General features: G+C 39.5%; 1 protein-coding gene across 1 annotated transcript in view; it reads right to left on the reverse strand.

The window, feature by feature from the left end:
* RNF2 (ring finger protein 2) overlaps positions 1–18099 on the reverse strand; it is a 49011-nt gene extending 30912 nt beyond the window's left edge. The window contains exons 1-2 of the mRNA XM_036070073.2: positions 17909–18099; positions 11068–11161 (exon numbers count right to left, since the gene is read on the reverse strand). The gene's annotated coding sequence lies outside the window, so the exon portion shown is untranslated. The remainder of the gene's footprint in view (positions 1–11067; positions 11162–17908) is intronic.
* Between the last annotated feature and the right edge of the window lie 557 nt (positions 18100–18656).

An 18656-nucleotide genomic window follows, 5' to 3' on the forward strand; every position in this document is an offset into this window, starting at 1 on the left:
TAAGTAAATGGAAAGATACCCCATGCTATGTTCGTGGATCAGAAGACTTAATATTGTTAAGATGACAATACTACCAAAGCAATCTACAGATTCAATGCAATTCCTATCAAAATCCTGATGGTTTTTGCAGAAATCAAAAACCCCATCCTAACATTCATATAGAATCTCAAGGAGGGGCGCCTGGGTGGCTCAGTTAAGCATCAGCCTTCAGCTCGGGTCGTGATCTCTGGGTCCTGGGATCCAGCAGGGAGTCTGCTTTTCTCTCTTTCTCGCACCCCCCCCATTAATACATAAAATCATTAAAATAAATAAATAAATAAAAGAATCTCGAGGAGGGCGCCTGGGTGGCTCAGTTGGTTAAGCGACTGCCTTCGGCTCAGGTCATGATCCTGGAGTCCCTGGATCGAGTCCCGCATCGGGCTCCCTGCTCGGCAGGGAGTCTGCTTTGCCCTCTGGCCTTATCCCCTCTCATGTGTTCTCTCTCATTCTCTCTCTCTCAAATAAATAAATAAAATCTTTAAAAAAAAAAAAAAAAAAGAATCTCGAGGAACCCCAAACAACCACAATAACCCTGAACACAAACAAGTTAGATGACTCAATACTTTCTGATTTCAATACTTACTACAAAGGTACAGTAATTAAACGAACTGTGTATTGGAACACAGACAGACATATAGACCAATCAAAGGAGTAGAATACAAAGCCCAGAAGTAAATCCTCACATACATGGGAAGTTATTTTGACACAAATGCCAAGACCATTCAACAGGGGAAGGTCAGTTTTTTCTACAAAAAGTACTGGGAAAACTGGATATCCCCACATGCAAAAGAACAAGGTTAGACAATAACCTACCATTTACAAAAATTAACTCAAAACAGATCAAAGATCTAAAGGTTAAGAACTAAAACTATAAAACTCTTAGAAGAAAACATAAAGGAAACTCTTCAGGACACTGAATTTAACAATGGTTTTTTTGGATAGGACACCAACAGCACAGACAATAAAAGAAAGAATTGATGAACTGGACTTTATTAAAATTAAAACCTTTAAGGGGCACCTGGCTGGCTCAGTCAATATAGCAGGCAACTCATGATCTCAGGTGGTGAGTTCAAGCCCCATGTTGGGCTTAGAGCTTACTTTAAAAAAAAAAAAAAAAAAAAATCAAAACCTTTACTACATCAAAGGACACTATCAAGAATGAAAAGGAAACCCAAAAAATGGGAGAAAATATTTGCAAATCATGTATCTGATAAAGGATTAATATCCAGAATATATGAAGAATTACTACAACAAACAACTCAATTAAAACAAGGGGAAAAAGACTTGAATAGACACATTTCTCCAGAGAAGATATACAGATGGCCAACAAGTACATGAAGAAATGTTCAATATCACTAATCATTAGAAAGATGCAAATCAAAACCACAAGATATCACACTTTATACCCACTAGGATGGCTATATGACTATTATCAAAAAATAGAAAACAAAGTATTGGTGAAGATGTGGTAAAACTCAAACCCTAGAGCACTGCTGCTGGAAATGTAAAATGATACAGCCATTTTTGAAAAGTATGGCAAGTCCCTCAAAAAATGAAACACAGAATTACCAATATGATCCAGCAATTCCAATTCTAGGTATATACCTCAAAGAATTGAAAGCAAGGACTAAAACAGGTATTTGTATACCCATGTTCTTAACATTTATTCACAATAACCAAAAGGTGTAAACAATACAAAATGTCCATCAACAGATAAATGGGTAAACAAAATGTAGTATGTATGTACAATGAAATACTATTCTGCCTCAAAATGGAATGAAATTCTGATGCATGAACCTTTAAAACACTATACTAAGTTAAAAAAAAAAAAAAAAAAAAGCCAAACACAAAGAGACAAAGATTGTATGATTCTACTTAGATGAAATACCAGAATAGTCCAATTCATAAAAGGTAGAATAATGGTTACTAGGAGCTGGGGGGAGGGAGAAAGTAATGAAGAGCTCCTATTATTGAATACAGAATTTCAGTTTGGGATGAAGAAAAAGTTCTAGAGATGGACAGTGGTGATGGTAACACAACAATGTGAATGTACTTAATGCCACTGAAGTCTACAATTAAAAATGGCAATTTTTATATATTTTATCACATTAAAAAAAGTTTTAAAAATGTTTTTTTTTTTTTTTTTTTTTTTTTTTATTTATTTGCGAGAGAGACAATGAGAGACAGAGAGCATGAGAGGGAGGAGGGTCAGAGGGAGAAGCAGACTCCCTGCTGAGCAGGGAGCCTGATGTGGGACTCGATCCCGGGACTCCAGGATCATGACCTGAGCCGAAGGCAGTCGCTTAACCAACTGAGCCACCCAGGCGCCCTAAAAATGTTTTTAAACAGGAAATGGTATGCATTTTCTAGGAAGGGATGAAAAGTTGAATTCTGTTTTAGATTTGTTGCATATAAGCTATATGCAGGTCAATAAACACATCTGAAGCATGAAAGGTTCTGGTGGGAAATTTCAGCTTACAGTAGTCAAAACTGTAAGAAAAAAGAACATGCAGGGTTTTTTGTTTTTTGTTTTTAAGATTTTATTTATTTGACAGAACACAAGCAGGGGGAGCAGGAGAGGGAGAAGCAGGCTCCCCGCTGAGCAGGGAGCCGAGCCCCATGTGGGGCTAGATCCCACGACCCAGGCAGGGATCATGATCTGAGCAGGAGGCAGATACTTAACCGACTAAGCCCCCCAGGCACCCCAAGAACATGCAGTTTAAAAAGAAAAAGTGGAATAAGGATCAAAGGAAACTCTGAGCTTGTTAACTGAACTCACAGGTATAGAAGAGTACTATTCGGGGCGCCTGGGTGGCTCAGTCGCTAAGCATCTGCCTTCGGCTCAGGTCATGATCCCGGGGTTCTGGGATTGAGCCCCGCATCAGGCTCCCTGCTCTGCGGGAAGCCTGCTTCTCCCTCTCCCACTCCCCCTGCTTGTGTTCCCTCTCTTGCTGTGTCTCTCTCTGTCAAATAAATAAATAAAATCTCTAAAAAAAAAAAAAAAGAGTACTATTCAAAATTATCCCACCATATATCAATGTTATGAATTACCGCATCTGGTTCAAAACACCTCATCGGCAGTACCTCAACCCTGCTATGCAAACTACTCTTGGAACACAAGACAAAAAGCAAAGTATGAAATCCTGCCACGGCTGAAATAAAGTACCTATTTCACAGAATCCTGTGAAGAATATATGATAGCTATTATTTTTGTTGTAATAAAAATGAGACAACACAGCCTATCCTATCCAACCTACATTTCTAACAACAAAGAAAAAAAAACTGCATATTGTTCCTGAGGGGACATTAATCATAACTTACTAATTTACTCTTTGGGATACACTATGGTTAAGTGTATATAGAAGTTAATTTACTCTTTGGGATACACTATGATATCAATTTAAGATAAACTAAAATATTTCATTTATAAATTTTTAGTGGCCTCCTCAATTAAGTCTCTAACTGTGGTACACTGTATGGGCCCCCCAAAGTGTCCACATCTTAATGCCCAAATTTGTGACTATGTCACCTTACATGACAAAAAGGACTTTGCCAGTGTGATTAAATTAAGAATTCTGAGATGGGGAGATTATCCTAGATTATGTGAGTTTGGTCCAGTATAATCAGAAGAGTCCTTATAAGAGAGAAGGCGATGTGATGAAGGAGACAGGGATAGTAGTCAAAGAGTGAAATCTAAGAAGCTATGCTTCTGATATGAAGATAAAGGAAGGACCCATGAGCCAAGAGGGTGTCAGCAAGCCTCTAGAAGCTAGAAAAGATATGAATTCTCCCCTAGAGCTTCCAGAAGAAATGCAGGCCTGCCAACATCTTGATTTTAATCCCTTATGCCCCATTTTAGACTTCCGACTGCCAGTACTGTAAGCAACAGGAAACTAATACACCCTGAGAAAGCCAATGGCAGAGTGAGAAAAATTTTAAAAAAATATGTTCATCAGTTTACTTGCCCAATGGAGTACTGGCTTTTGCCAAAAGAAAATTCAACACATCCACAGGAAAAACAGTCTTCCTCTAGAAGTAGTTCTCAAATTTGGCTGCATATAGGTATCACCTGGAGATCTTTTCAAAAATTCAGATAACAAGGTCCCATTTCAGAACAATTGAGTCATTATATCCGGGGCTCCTGACATCGTTAGAAAATCAGCCAGGTGGTTTTTATGTACAGTCAGGGTTGAAAACTCGCTGTTCGAGCTAAAGATTAGTTTTTAGCAATCTAAGGAAACCTATGGCATTTCCAAATACTACTAGAAGTTCCTGAAACTGTCCCCAATAAAGATGTGGTTCACCATTTATCCATTCATTGATTTCATGTATGTTTTGCTAACTTTATCTTTGACAACAAGTTACCCTAGGTAAGAAGTTGCCTCAGCAAATTCCTAAAGGAAAAACTACTGGACCGAAAGGCAGATTTTTTTTATTCTGACAAATATTGCTAACTTGCTATGCCAATTTACCCTTCTACCAATTAAGGATTAACAACTTTTTTAAGCCTGCCCAATCTAGTAGGTAGTAAACAATACTTCACTGATGTTTTAATCTCAACGCTTCAATGATGAGTGATCGAGTATTTTTCACTGTTTTATTGGCCATTTTTTTTGCCTGTCAATTACTATATATCCATTTCTATTAGTTTTTTAAAAAGCTGGTTTGCAGGGCTCCTGGGTGGCTCAGTTGGTTAAGCGACTGCCTTCAGCTCAGGTCATGATCCCAAGGTCCTGGGATCGAGCCCCACATTGGGATCCCTGCTCCTTGAGGAGCCTGCTTCTCCCTCTCCCTCTGCCTGCCACTCCCCCTGCTTGTGCTCTCTCTGTCAAATAAATAAATAAAATCTTTAAAAAAAAAAAAAAAAAAGCTGGTTTGCGGGGCGCCTGGGTAGCTCAGTTAAGTATCTGCCTTCGGCTCAGGTCATTCATGATCCTGGGGCCCTGGGATGGAGCCCCACTCAACGGGAAGCCTGCTTCTCCCTCTCCATCTGCTCCCCACCCCTGCTTGTGCTAATAGGCTGATTTTCAAAAAATTTTTCTGTTAAAGAAATTGACCTTTTATCTGTCCATGAGTGTTAAATATTTTTCCCAGTTTGTTTTTCTGTTCTTTGGCTTTGACTTCTTAAGGTCATAGATTCTATTTTTTATTTATTTTTTTAACATATTTATCTTTCCCTATATGGCTTCTTTGAAAGCTAATCCACACTCTAAATCTACACTCTAAAATTATAAAAACGTCCACCATCCACCTAAAGTTTTCTCTAATATTTTCAGAGTTTCATTTTTTACATTTAAGAACTCAGAATCTGTGCCCCTTTCCCTGCCACCACGTAACTAACTGGCAACATCATTTATTGTTTAGTTTATCTCTTCTCCACTGATGGAAGTTACCATGCTATCACTTTAACTCATTACAAAGATAAGGAGAAAAAAAATTTATACATGTGAATATATACATATACCCTAATATATGTGTGTATATGAAAATTTTTAAGTACAAGCTTAACATACTAACTTCTTACACTGTCAACAATGTGCTGCCAAACTTACAAATTCCTTAATAAGGTTATGGAACATGAAAGTAAGCATCAGGCACACGTCTCCTCCTTTTCCTTTGCAAAAGCAATACAACTGTCACCAACCAGGCTGACTCCTCTTGAAAGCTGTGAAGAATAGTTTCCCCTAGCAGTTTTTCCAATGTTTGTAGGCAGCTTTGCAAAATATCTGTTGCCACTAGGTGGAGACAATTTAATAAAAGGAATATTAGTTACTGAAATACGAGTAGCTATAAATTTTCTACAAATATTCTCAAATGGTAAAGAAGTTCTGCCTCTAAATTCTTGAGTAAACCAGGGCCAGTTACTTTTGCTGAGGATCCGGTCTCCTTACTTGTAAATTTAAGAATTTAAATAAAGTATCATCAAGAGCCCTCTTAACTAGATCAAAAAACTTGCTTAAAAATGTCCCTAACAGTACAGTGCTTAGTCTGCCTTCAGCTCAGGTCATGATACCAGGGTCCCGGGATCAAGCCCTGCATCGGGCTCCTTGTTCGCAGGAAGCCTGCTTCTCCCTCTCCCACTCCCCCTAAAGTTTAAAAAAAAAAAAAAAAAAAAAAAGGCAAAAAAAAAAACCAGTACCGTGCTTAGAGTCCTGTCTTTTTTTTTTTAAGATTTAATTTATTTATTTGACAGAGGGATAGAAAGCACAAGTTGGCAGAGTGGCAGACAGAGGGAGAGGGAGAAGCAGGTTCCCCGCTGAGCAGGGAGCCCATGTGGGGCTCAATCCCAGGATCCTGGGATCATGACCTGAGCCAAAAGCAGCCGCTTAACCGACTGAGCCACCGAGGCGCCCATTAGAGTCGTTTTCTTAAGCTAAAAAGGTATCCTACCTTCAGCAACTTCTTTCAACTTGAATACTTCAAACAATCATAACCAGTTTCCTCCAATCTTTTCAGAGCAGGTCAAAAGAGACATACTGTTCACACATCTAGGATTCCAAGTTAAAGCCAAGGTTATCTGCACTTTTTTCCCTTGTCTTAAAGAAAATAGCTGATATCATACTTCTCCACATTCATCTGGCTTGTCTGTACACAGTGAACTAGCTATTTATTTTCCTTTTAACTAGTGTCCTTGGTACTAGAGGCTATACATCTGGGGGATTTTGTTTTTTTTTTTTTCTCTTGTGCTATTTTTTATTTCTTGCCTCATTTGGTCAGAACCTTCCATTTTTGTTGATTTCCTGAATTCTTAACTGTCCCTCTGTCAAGACATTCCTTACACTGGTACTTTACCTCCTGGTTCTCATCTGCCAGTCTAGATTTTATAACTCTTCTAAGGATGTCTCAACCTCTGCTTGCCTAAGGGTTTTCCAGTCTACTGCTTCATCCAATTACTGAATCTAGTGACCTACTGCCAAACCACTGACTCACTAGTAATTTAGATCTCAGACTCTGGCATAATCTAGGTTCTCAGCCCTGAACACACACCAACTCTATACCACAAACTAACCACATTCTTAGAAAGGGACTACTTTTAATTCTCCCAGTACCCTAAGACCAAGAGACACAAAGGACATTGACAATTTCCTGAGCAGAGGGAAAAAAAAAAATCTTGAGTTCCTAAAGTAGAACAAGGGAGGCTACCAACTTCATTTCACATCTCTCTCCAGATTAGAGGAAACTAAACAAGGGAGCATATTAATGTGGCAGCAGTTAGCAGCTTACTATTGGGCTGTAGACTACTGCTCTGTGTCATCAGCACACGATTGGCCCCCCAAAAACATCTGCAGATTTAATGGCACAGACAGATCAGTACCTCTATTTTTGAGAGGGAGGTGTCAAACACAACTAAGGCATAAAGCAAAGCTTAAAAATTTACTTAAGTTTATCATTAATGACAAAGCTAAAAAGTCTAATAACTTGAGTTTTAGTCCAAAGCCCCATATGCCAGAATAAAAGCTAACTTTTGAAAAGTGGTATAGCAAGGTTGTTATCCTTTCCTGGGAAGAGAAATGTCCATAAAGTGCAGACTCCTGCCAGAAGCAGAAGTGCTGATGAACACACACATTAGCTTTAGCAAATAACTGCGTAGGAAACCACAGCAACACTCCTTTGTGTCACTGAAAATAACAGCAACAGGGTCTACACTTCTGGCAAAGGCCTATCTGTTGAAAAATTAAATTTGTGGGAAGGCAGCGACAAAAGAATATTGACTAAGGAAGATAAGACAGACAGCTAAAGGCTGATGCCACCACATTCTCTTATAACAGCAGCTGCGGAATACCACTTTCCATAACGGAATACCACTTTCAGAAAGAAAGCAGCACGGCAATTCATTTCCAGAAATACAAAAATATTTGCATTCTTTTACTCAGTAATCCCAGTCCTAGGAAGTAATGTTATTAAAAACAGATAACAGAGGATTTACCACTTTCTCTGAAATTTTGCTTAATTCTAACAACCCTATGAATAGGTACTATTTTCCTCATCTAAGAAATAAGGAAACTGAGCCAAAGTGTAAATAAATAAATGAGCAAATTGCTTAAAAGTCTCACAGTAATAAGCATCAAAGGCAAGAATCAAATGTACGTCTGTTTGGGGCGCCTGGGTGGCTCAGTCGTTAAGCGTCTGCCTTCGGCTCAGGTCATGATCCCAGGGTCCTGGGATCGAGCCCCGCATCGGGCTCCCTGCTCAGCGGGAAGCCTGCTTCTCCCTCTCCCACTCCCCCTGCTTGTGTTCCCTCTCTTGCTGTGTCTCTCTCTGTCAAATAAATAGATAAAATCTTAAAAAAAAAAAAAAAAAGTAGGTCTGTTTGAGTAAGAAGGCCATGCCCTTAACCACCATACCAAAGACTACTGGTACTACTACTACAATAATAACATCACCATCCGCAAGGAGACATTTGCAACATCAACAGCAGGAAATTTCCTCAATCATTAACTATAATAGTTATTAATACGATATGCAATGACTAGTAATACTTGCAAGGTAAAATGATGACAGAAGCCACTGATTTGCATCTGCGCTACAATTACAGCTATGTAAAAGTTATGTTCTAGAAGGTAACACAGAGTTGTTAGGAGTTTGTAGAGGGAGTTTCCATTTTTCAACTCCCAAAATAGTAAGCAAAGACTTTTAACAGTTGTTTTTTTTTTTTTTTTAAGGTCTTATTTATTTGACAGAGAGAGACACAGCGAGAGAAGGGACACAAGCAGGGGGAGTTGGAGAGGGAGAAGCAGGCTTCCAGTGGAGCAGGGAGCCCGGGATCCATGACCCGAGCCGAAGGCAGACGCTTACCGACTGAGCCACCTAGGCGCCCCAACTTTTAACAGTTTTAAGACAACAAAAAATAAGAATAGAGAAATAAAGAATGTGTCTCTGGTATCCCTTTGTCACACAGGGTAGATTTTCTCTTGCAGGAAAAGAAAAACTATTATGCCCCTATACATATTCAATAGTAGCAGCCAGGCTGGGATTCAGGAGACCTCGATTCTCATTTTGGGTTCTTGAAACAATTCCAAAAGATAAACGGATTTAATCTTTCTTCTGTTCTGGACTTTATCTCTTGGTTTCTGCAACTTGCATCAAAAAAAGTTTTAAACTGAAAAAAGCAGTTCCTGGGGTTTCAAAGGCCAGGATCTTAGAAGCATGAAAAAGAAATCAGAAACTCTGAGGATAGAAAGAAGTTTTACAGCTCTGATAAATCTAAAGATTAGCATAATCTTTATGTTCATGAAAGCAGCAAAAATTTGGCACAGCTCATAAATACTGGAAATCAACATGGTTTTGAGTTAGTCAATATACAGATTTAACCTCTTTATAAAATAAACATGTTTTGGGTGATGTATAAATGTATATATTTTATGTCCATTAAGGCAGAGTTCCTTATTAGCAATGAAAATATAGATATTTAAAGTGTATATATATCGAAATGTTTTTTAAAAGCTACTTACTAGCAATTAGACTTTGGTAATCTTAATGTGAGTTCAAATAATGTTAAAAAGAGAAAATCATATAATACTATAATAAAAACTTGGGGTATCTGGCTGGTTCAGTCAGTGAAGCATGCAACTTACTGGTTTCAGGGTTGTGAGTTCAAGCCCCACACTGCGTGGGGAGATTACTTAAAAATAAAATCTTTAAAAAAAAAAAGAAAAAGAAAAAAGACTTAAGTAGCTAAAGTAGTGAAATCATTCTCTCCTAAGCAAAACTGATTCTATATTATTAAACAATGAACAAAAAAGAAAACTGACATTAATTCAATACAAGATACTGTTTGCAGGCACTTTTTGTACAGCTTTCCCTCTACCTCTACTTTTTAACAAAATCCTGTAAGTCCATGGTTCTTAACTTTTGAATCCACATCCCCACTGAGAATCTGAAAAAAGTTAGGAACTCTCACGGGGGGGGGTTCAGGGGGGAATACCATACAAAAGAACACATGCCCTAAATCTCAGAATAATGGTGCCTTAAGAGAGCCCAGAACTGAAGGCCAAGAACGCTTGCTCTAAAAAAGAATTCCAACTAATAAGCAGAAAAACCAGAGACTATCTTCTCTAAATCCTTCTCCGTTTTCATCAGCTATACTGCAACAAGCTACTGCCATGGATTACAGATTGATTCTTGCAAATTTATGGAGACAAAAGGTATTGCCTGTTAATTACTTCCATCTGACTGTCACAATGAATTTTGGACCCCCCCTACCACCAAGCTAAAAGGAACGCCAGGATCCAACCACTGTTACATCCATTTGAAGTATTTTGCCATTGTCAAAAATGTTACCAGTCTGGTTATGGCATAGAAAGTGTCTGTGATATCAAAAGAATTAAAATACACACATAAATTCAGATCTATAATATACAGTTAAAACTACATTTTAAACAAAAGAAAAAATTCATTTCCAAAAGGAAATACATCAAAATATAAGAGGAATTAAAACTGAGTACTGAAAACATTTTTTTTCTACTTCTTAAAATTTCCCCAAAAATACACTTAAAAAATTAAAGTGACAACTGAAATTATATTTAATAAAAAGACAATTTAATAATTTATCGATTTTCCCATTAGCTCCTAAGCTATTTTTGAAAGGACCAAGAAATATATTGAACATGCGGATTAAAACTAAAAACAATCCATTTAAGAAATGAATAACATGAAGCACCTGGGGGGCTTAGTCATCTGACTAGATTTTGGCTCAGGTCAAGATCTCAGATTCGTGAGACTGAGCAGCACATAAGCTCGGTGGTTAGCCCAGTCTGCTTGAGATTCTCTCACCCTCTGCCCCTCCCTGCAGGCTCACAAGCATGTGCACTCTCTCATTCAAATAAGTAAATAAATAAAATCTTAAAAAAAAAAAAAAAAAGGAAAAACAGCTTAATTACTGTGACACTTTTTTCCTCACTAGCACACCAATATTGTCTTCTTAATTTTCCTAAATCAATTATTGCAACAGATTATCCAAAAGTTTTCAGGATAAATTAAATTGGCATTGATAATCATGTTATCTATATTATACATTTGTAATATTACCTGTTCAAAAGTTATGGAGACTTCTGAGAAAAAAAGTATTTCAGGAGGCTACACTGGTAAGTTATCACTGGTTAACCCAAACTGGAAACGAGACCTACATTTAAATACAAACATAATCAATTATAATAACATTAAGGACAGAGAAATTGAGTCTTAACACTTTAGACAATACTCAACTATCAATATTCAAGAGTCTTTAACATATTTCATTGCTTTATAGCCACATGAGAAAACATTGCTGGAGGACAGTACCTCATAAAAATAAAAAAGCTAGAAAAAAAGCATCTTTCCACTAATTCAACAAGGCAGGTTTTCTTCACAAATAAGCCAATTAAAATTTTTAAGATCAAGGATAAGAGGATAAGTTCATGAAAAGTAAATAACAGATACAATTTTTAATTTTGCTAAGTGTATTGTGAAAAGCAGATAATTTCTGTAATTGATATCATAAAATAACGAATAAGTAAAACAAAACCACAATAGGTAGTTTCCAGTCAAAATAGTAATACAATCTGTTTCCCCTGCTCCCCCAGGCCCTTGTCATATAAACAATCTACAGAGTGGTAGTTTTGCTCCTAATGTGTAAGTAAAGTTTGGGATATTATTGTCTAATGATATAAGCGAGATATTTGACCCTGGTGTAAAGAAATTAATGAGACATGTCAACCTTAAAATACATTATTTAAGGGGGAGAGAATGCTATAATATAAACAAGACTTGGGAAAAGGGTTATAGGACATCCACAACTCCTCCCACACTCCATTCCACCCTAACAACTTTGAAATATGAAAACTCCCTTGAAAGTAGGCACAGAACTATAACCAGGATCCATGCCAGAGATTAATCCATCTCTGTCTCTCTTTCTTCACCTACACCCCATATATTTACAATGTGCTTTGCTGTTTACAAAACCTTTTACCTACACTACCTCTTATGTCTTTACAAATAACCTGTGAGATCAGCGAGGGTGGTATTTTTTTTTTCTAATAGAAAACAGGCCAGTAATCTTGCTTGTAGTGAAACCAGACCTAGAAACCAAGACTTCTGACTTCAATTCTGAAGCTCTTTCCACTATACACAACACTACCCTTTCTGTAATATAGTAAAGTCTTCTATAAAACATTTGGCTGGATTCCATGACAGCAGTCCCAGACTGAATTGGACTCTATATAGCAAATAGTGTAAATAGTGAGGGTTTAATGCAATTACTGGCATGGAGGCATACATCTTTTAAAAAGTGAAGAATCAGTTGGTTTTAAGTTGGTTTAAGTTAATGGTGTGTGCATAGTAGTGGAAACAAACACTATTCTAAAAAGAAGTCAAAATGAAATTTTACAGATTTGCACATTTTACAATAGCTAATAGAGGTAGTGGTAAGTAACACATGGAATAAGAAAAAAAAGGAGACAAAAAATGGATAATTAAAAAGAACAATGTAAAAAGAAACTGCATGATATTTTTTATTTTTAGGAAATAAAATGAGGAGCTTCTGTCTTTTCTTTCTGCCAGAAGTAACTGAGACTTTAGAACATTAGGCTATAAAATAATGAGAGGTGTAAAAGAGGATTTTATCTAGCCATTAAATGAATCCCTGCCAAAATTGCTGGCTCTGGAATAAAAAATCCAAAGTCGTATTTCTAGATCAGCTGCTGGTACTATACAGTTTAAGTTAACCAATTATTTTAATCCTTCAGTTATGACATCTGTAAAATCAAACAACACTCAAACTATTTTCTAATGACCTTGGAAGGAAGAAACAATGTCTGCAAAAGTAATGATGAACATTTTAATTCCCATCAACTACTGCAAAAATAAGTATTTCTCGAACATCTTTTATGTTCACAGTACTAGGCTAGGCTAAAAGTGAAAAGAAAGTGATGGCCTCTACAATCTAAATCAATAAGGCACACAAATGCTTAACTAATGATTATGATTACATAACAAAATTGAGGCATCTCAGATAAAGAGCTTTCATAGGAGTTGAGCTGAACATAGCAGAGAATGAAGTTGGATTTGATCAAGATAGAAAATAAAAATAGTAGTCATTAAGTTTAGCAAGGCAGAGAAGAGGCAAGTAGGTTGTAATGTCCTTTGGGTTCTCAAAGCACATCACTCATCTGTTATTGCATTTAACACACTGTAAGATGGTTTATTTGTCATCCCCACTTAGATTGTAAATTCCTCAAGGACAGAGACCTTGTTCAATTCATTTTCTACCCCTAATCCCTCGCATAGGGTCTGGCACACAGAAGATAATCAGCACTTGTTTTTTAACAGGCAAGGTAAGGACAAGATTCCCTATTTAAATTATTGTACTTTAACCTACACCATTTTGTGCAGATCACTGACTCATTGTCTCTCAACTCCAAAACCACCATTCTAGATTCTGCTCTTTGGTGCTGGGGCTCAGACTGCACAATTGTATTTCACTGACTCTTCTGCCACTCTCCCTGTTAGGCTTTGACAGTAGAGGTAGTAAAAGGAAAACTGGAAAGCAGAAAGACGGGTTAAAGGACTTCCTTCCAGTTCCTGGCAGCAGCAATTGCAGCCCCTCACCCCGGCAGCAACAACAGGTTTCAGTCTCTAGTTTCTCTGGGTACTTTTGGGTACTTCCAGAACCTGATCAGCAGCTGAATGATGACCTCCTCAAAGGTTCAGGACCAGGCCAATGGAATCTCTTTTCTGAGCTCTTAGGTCAACTACCCTGTAATGTTGTCTTTTTGCTCTTACAACCATTTAACCAACTCCCTATATTAAATCTCCTCTGTTGAAATTCTTATTCAAGTTACTGTTTTCTCTACTAGAACTAATACACTGTCAAACAACTCTCCTTTGAGAGATCGTGCTGCTTCACTGAAGAGGAAAGTAAAGAAAATTTGGAACTACTCCTAAAGATAAAATCTATTTTATAAAGGATAACTCAAAACCCTTTAAATTTGTCTGCTGAGGGGTGCCTGGCTGACTCAGTTGGTGAAGCATGCAACTCTTGATCTCGGGATGATGAGTTCAAGCCCAATGATGGGTATAGAGATTACTTAAAAATAAAATCTTAAAAAAATTTGTTGAGTTGTACCATAAAAATAATTTAACTTTTGTGTTTTAAGCTATCCAACTTAGAAAAAAAGAAAGGAAATGAAAAATATTTAAATAGCACAAGGTATTCCAAGCACACACAACCACCTCCTTTTACTAGAGCACATATCCTAGAGAAAATGTGAGATGGTAAAGCTGATCTGCTGCTCTTCAAAGGTCTCAGCTCCCACAAGCCTCTCATGTAAGCATGACCAGCTGAATGTGATGCTTATATTTAAATACATTTTTGGCAGGGCACCTGGCTGGCTCAGTTGGTGGAGCATGCCACTCTTGATCTCGGGGACATGAGTTCGAGCCCCACATTGGGCAGAGAGTTTACTTTAAAAAGTAAATAAATATTTTTTAAAATAATACTTTTTTTTTTTTTGCTGTTGTTCAACATGACCCCTAAATGCAACAGAAAGCTGTTTCTTTTGTTGAACACTAACCTGTTGCAACACTAAAGCTAAAATGAACTTACTGGCATATTGTTCTCTCTTCCTATAGGATTTTCAAGCATGATTTTTTTTTCTACCACGTGTGACTTTCATTTTATGCATCATCTTTAGAATCTAACCTCTTCATAAAATACAACTCCACTCTACAGCATAGAAACAAAAAGAAATCCCCCTTGCAGGAGTCCATAATCAACACATCTGTTGAAAATAAATGACCAAAATGCTTCGATAGTTTTCACATGGTCTGTTACTTAATAAAATATCCTCATTAGACAATTTAATCTGAGGTTAGCTACAAAAATAATTTTTCATTACTGTACTTAGCAAACTCATTTTTTTAAAATTATGACAAAATGGAAGATAGAGAGAAGCAGCAAACATATTGTTAATCCATTTCTAAATGAAATGGGAGAAAGCAAATTGAAGCAATAGGAATCTTTCTTGGAATTTTTAGTAATGTATATAGCTGAGCTTCCAACATGAGTTATCACTAGGCCCAGACATACCAGTCCACTTCAACTGCCTATAACATCTATAAGGCAAAAGTGAAAAGAATTTTAAACTTGAAAATCCATGGCCAGTTCCACTGGAGTTCCTCCTAGAAGCATGAAACTGGATAGTGGGCCACCTACTCCCCTTACCATCTACATCTAGAAAGTCAGGGACTCATTACCCAGCTCCTGCTCTAGTTGTAGACATACTAACACCACCTTCTACTTAGTACCAAGAGTCCTATTACCACAGTCAGTATGTCCATGTAAAATCAACCAAACTGTATTCCTTACAAGAAACACCCAAGGACCCATCTGACACATTAGGTGGAAACCTAGGGATGAGGGGGGATAAACAGGATATCTTGACCTACAGAGAGGAAATGGACAGGGCAAATGTTATTGTACCTTTGTGCCCCCAAATTATATGGGGATCTACTCAGTTAAATGCAAATAAACATTCAATAAGTTACTATAATAACGAAGATTTCAGAGAAATGGAAAAAAATGAGGAAATTAATTAACGTGTCTAATGACAAGGTCTTCACACCATGTGTAATAAACACTAATTAATCAAGTGTAGATCTGTATGTGGGCAGAATGTGCATAATCCCACAGTATTTTTCCTTTTAAAAATGACAAACTGTGATGCATTGTTTAGTTTCTCCAGATTTAATGAGTTGCTACAAAATTATGAGGTGCTTTAAGTCATACTAAAAATGTGTCCATAACTTTAATAAAGTACATTTTAATGTTAACTCACTTCTCTTGCTGGAAGGAATTATGCTTCTTTGCTAATGTATAGAAATGAAACTGTCACTAAAACATCTGGTTATATATTATTCATTAGACATAAATCACCTTTACTCCAAAGACCACATAATGAAAACACAAATCATGAATAAATCAGAGAAAGACCTGACACTACACACTTAAGGTCAATAATACAAAAATGAAATTCCTAAGATATTTGCTGACCTGCTCTATACAGTATTCCTATCCACATAAACCTAGGAACTAGCTGTCTGAGTGCTCAATACAGGCAGAGAAAAACTCAAAATTCTTAGAATGTCTCAGTATTTTGAATGTCTGCATTGTCTACATATTAGTGGCTCTAATTTGAAATTTTTCTGTGTAGTACATTTGAGGACCACCAGCATATTTTTAAAATACTCAGACTAGCCTACTCAGGCAGTTTCCTCCATAAATTCTCCATTTCACTCACACCTACTATAATTAACCTCAAAGGTGGATTCCACAAGGGTACCTGAAGGAAATAACTCAAAACCTCCGAAAAAGTAAGGGGCCATATTTGCTGTGCTATCTCTGGAAAGTGGAGTCTTACATAACTACCCATTATTTTACTTTAAACACGTTAAATGTACAATCAAGATTTTAAAAGGTACCTGTTGATTGTGACAAGTAGAAATTTCAGTGGAAAAAGGGAATCACCAAAAGTCTTATTGCTGCCATTTAAATTCTTTGTAAATCAAAGGGTCAAATATTCACTATAAAAAGGCTGATCTGACACCAATCTAAGTTATTAAAAATTCAACAACTATACCCCAATGCAAGTAGGAAAAAGTAGATTATCTACCAATTACACTAAGTATTCCAGCTTATCGTCTTGGAACTCACCAAAAGTAGATCATGTAATGCAAATCACTCAGACATGAGTTTTAAACATAATTCTCATCAAAGCCAAGTCTCAATTTTTTTTAATTTTTAAAAGTAAAGCGTATTACCAAAACACTGAATGCAAGCCTATTCTTTTCATAGCAAACAAATTTCTTCACACACCTCAAGGAAACCTAACATTTTCAAACCACTTTACCCCTTAAAGACACACAATCTCTCAAACTTTCTGACAGCCATGCAGTATATACCCAAAAAGGCTTGAAAACGATAAGACCATAATGGTCTTAGCGGGCAGATAATCGGAACGAACCTCGAAGTTTCAAAGACCAATTTTTACTAACAGTATCTCTGGGAGCAAGGAGACTACTTCTACAGGAGGGAAAGTATCTTGACAGCCTGGGCTAGGGCTCCCTGGCGACACCCAGTACCAAAGATCTCAGCGTCAACGACTGGGTTCAAAACGCGAAGCTTCCATCAGAAACAAACCAAGACAACCCCTCCCCCCACGACTCCTTCGGGGCAACCTCGCGGTTTTAGAAAGCAGCAACAGATACTCGCCGGCAGGCAGGCGGCACTCCAGGAATGTTTTAACCAGGAGGGGTCTCCCGGCAGCCCACCAGGAACCCCGACGCCGAGTAGCGCCTTGCGAACCCAGACTCCAGCACCGCGGGGGTGAAAAGGGGCATTCTGCACAAAGCGCCCCTACCCCACCCCCACGGTGCAGACACATACCCCTGGGCAGCGAGGGGGAAGCCCGGAGGAAAAACCCCGCATTCCACGCCGCTGGCCTCGGAGAGGGGCCGCAGAGAAGCTGGAGCCCCCGCCCCGGGAGGCGAGGGGGCCGCACCGCGGCCCCGGCCTCCGCGCTGAGGAGCGGACAGCGAGGGGTTCCCAACGAAGGAAGGAATTCAATCCCTGACCTTCTCCCACTGGGTCCTCCGCAAGCCGGACCCACCACCTCCGCCGAGACCCTCGAAGAAATGGGAACAATGAGAAGCTGCCTCCCCCGCCATCCCCGCCCCGAGAGCGGCCGGGGGCGGCGGCGCCATCTCCCCTCACACCCCCGCGGGCAACACACCCCCGGCCCCCAGGCCGCCGTCAGCCGCCCGCAGCCCGGCCGAACCGACGCACGTCCCGGCCCGCAGTTCCTGCGCCCTTCGCCTCCCCGCCCGCCCCACTCACCGGCTCCTGCCCCAGCCCGGGACTCCGCTGGCCGCGGCCAGACCGAGACTCAGGTACAAGCCGCCGCGGCCGCCGGCGCCGCCGCACAATATGGCGAGCCTCGGCTTCCGCAATGGAGCTCGGGAAATACAACAGGGGCCGCTCAATATTCATGAGAGACCGAGGGGAAGCCGGCTCGGCCGGCGCTACGGGGAGGGCGGGAAGGAGCGAGCGAGCGAGGGGGCGGAGGCGCGGGACGGGGACGTGCACGGCGCGGGGAGGCTCGCGGCGCGAGGGGAGGGGGCGCCGCCGCGTGCTGGCGGGGAGGGCGCGAGCCGCCCCTCCCCGGGCCGGCCGGCCCCGCCCCCCGGCGCCCTCGGCGGGGTCGACGCAGCCCCCGGGCAACGCCCGGATGTCGACGGCGCCGCCTCGTTCTCGTCGTTCAGGCTGCTTGTGCTCTTCTGCCCCTGCCTCGGCTCACCCATTACACCTCCTTGGCCGGCTGTCGGGGTTTGGCCTCAAGAGCTCTGCTCTCTGTGACTGCCTCCTGTTCTTACACCCGTCCCACCTGGTAGACATCGTCAGTAGGCATTCAGCTCTAGCACTTCACCTGAACTTCGGCCCTCTGCCTCCCCGTTCAACACACACTTACCATCCTGGCAGAGTGAACCTACAAGATCTAATTATTCCAGGGAAAATGACCTTCTATTCTAGAAGTATATTGTTGGACGTCTGTAAGTATTCCGATTGTTTTCATCAGCTCTTACTG

The sequence above is a fragment of the Halichoerus grypus genome, chromosome 7 (genome assembly GCF_964656455.1).
Source record: "Halichoerus grypus chromosome 7, mHalGry1.hap1.1, whole genome shotgun sequence".
Classification (NCBI taxonomy): domain Eukaryota; kingdom Metazoa; phylum Chordata; class Mammalia; order Carnivora; family Phocidae; genus Halichoerus; species Halichoerus grypus.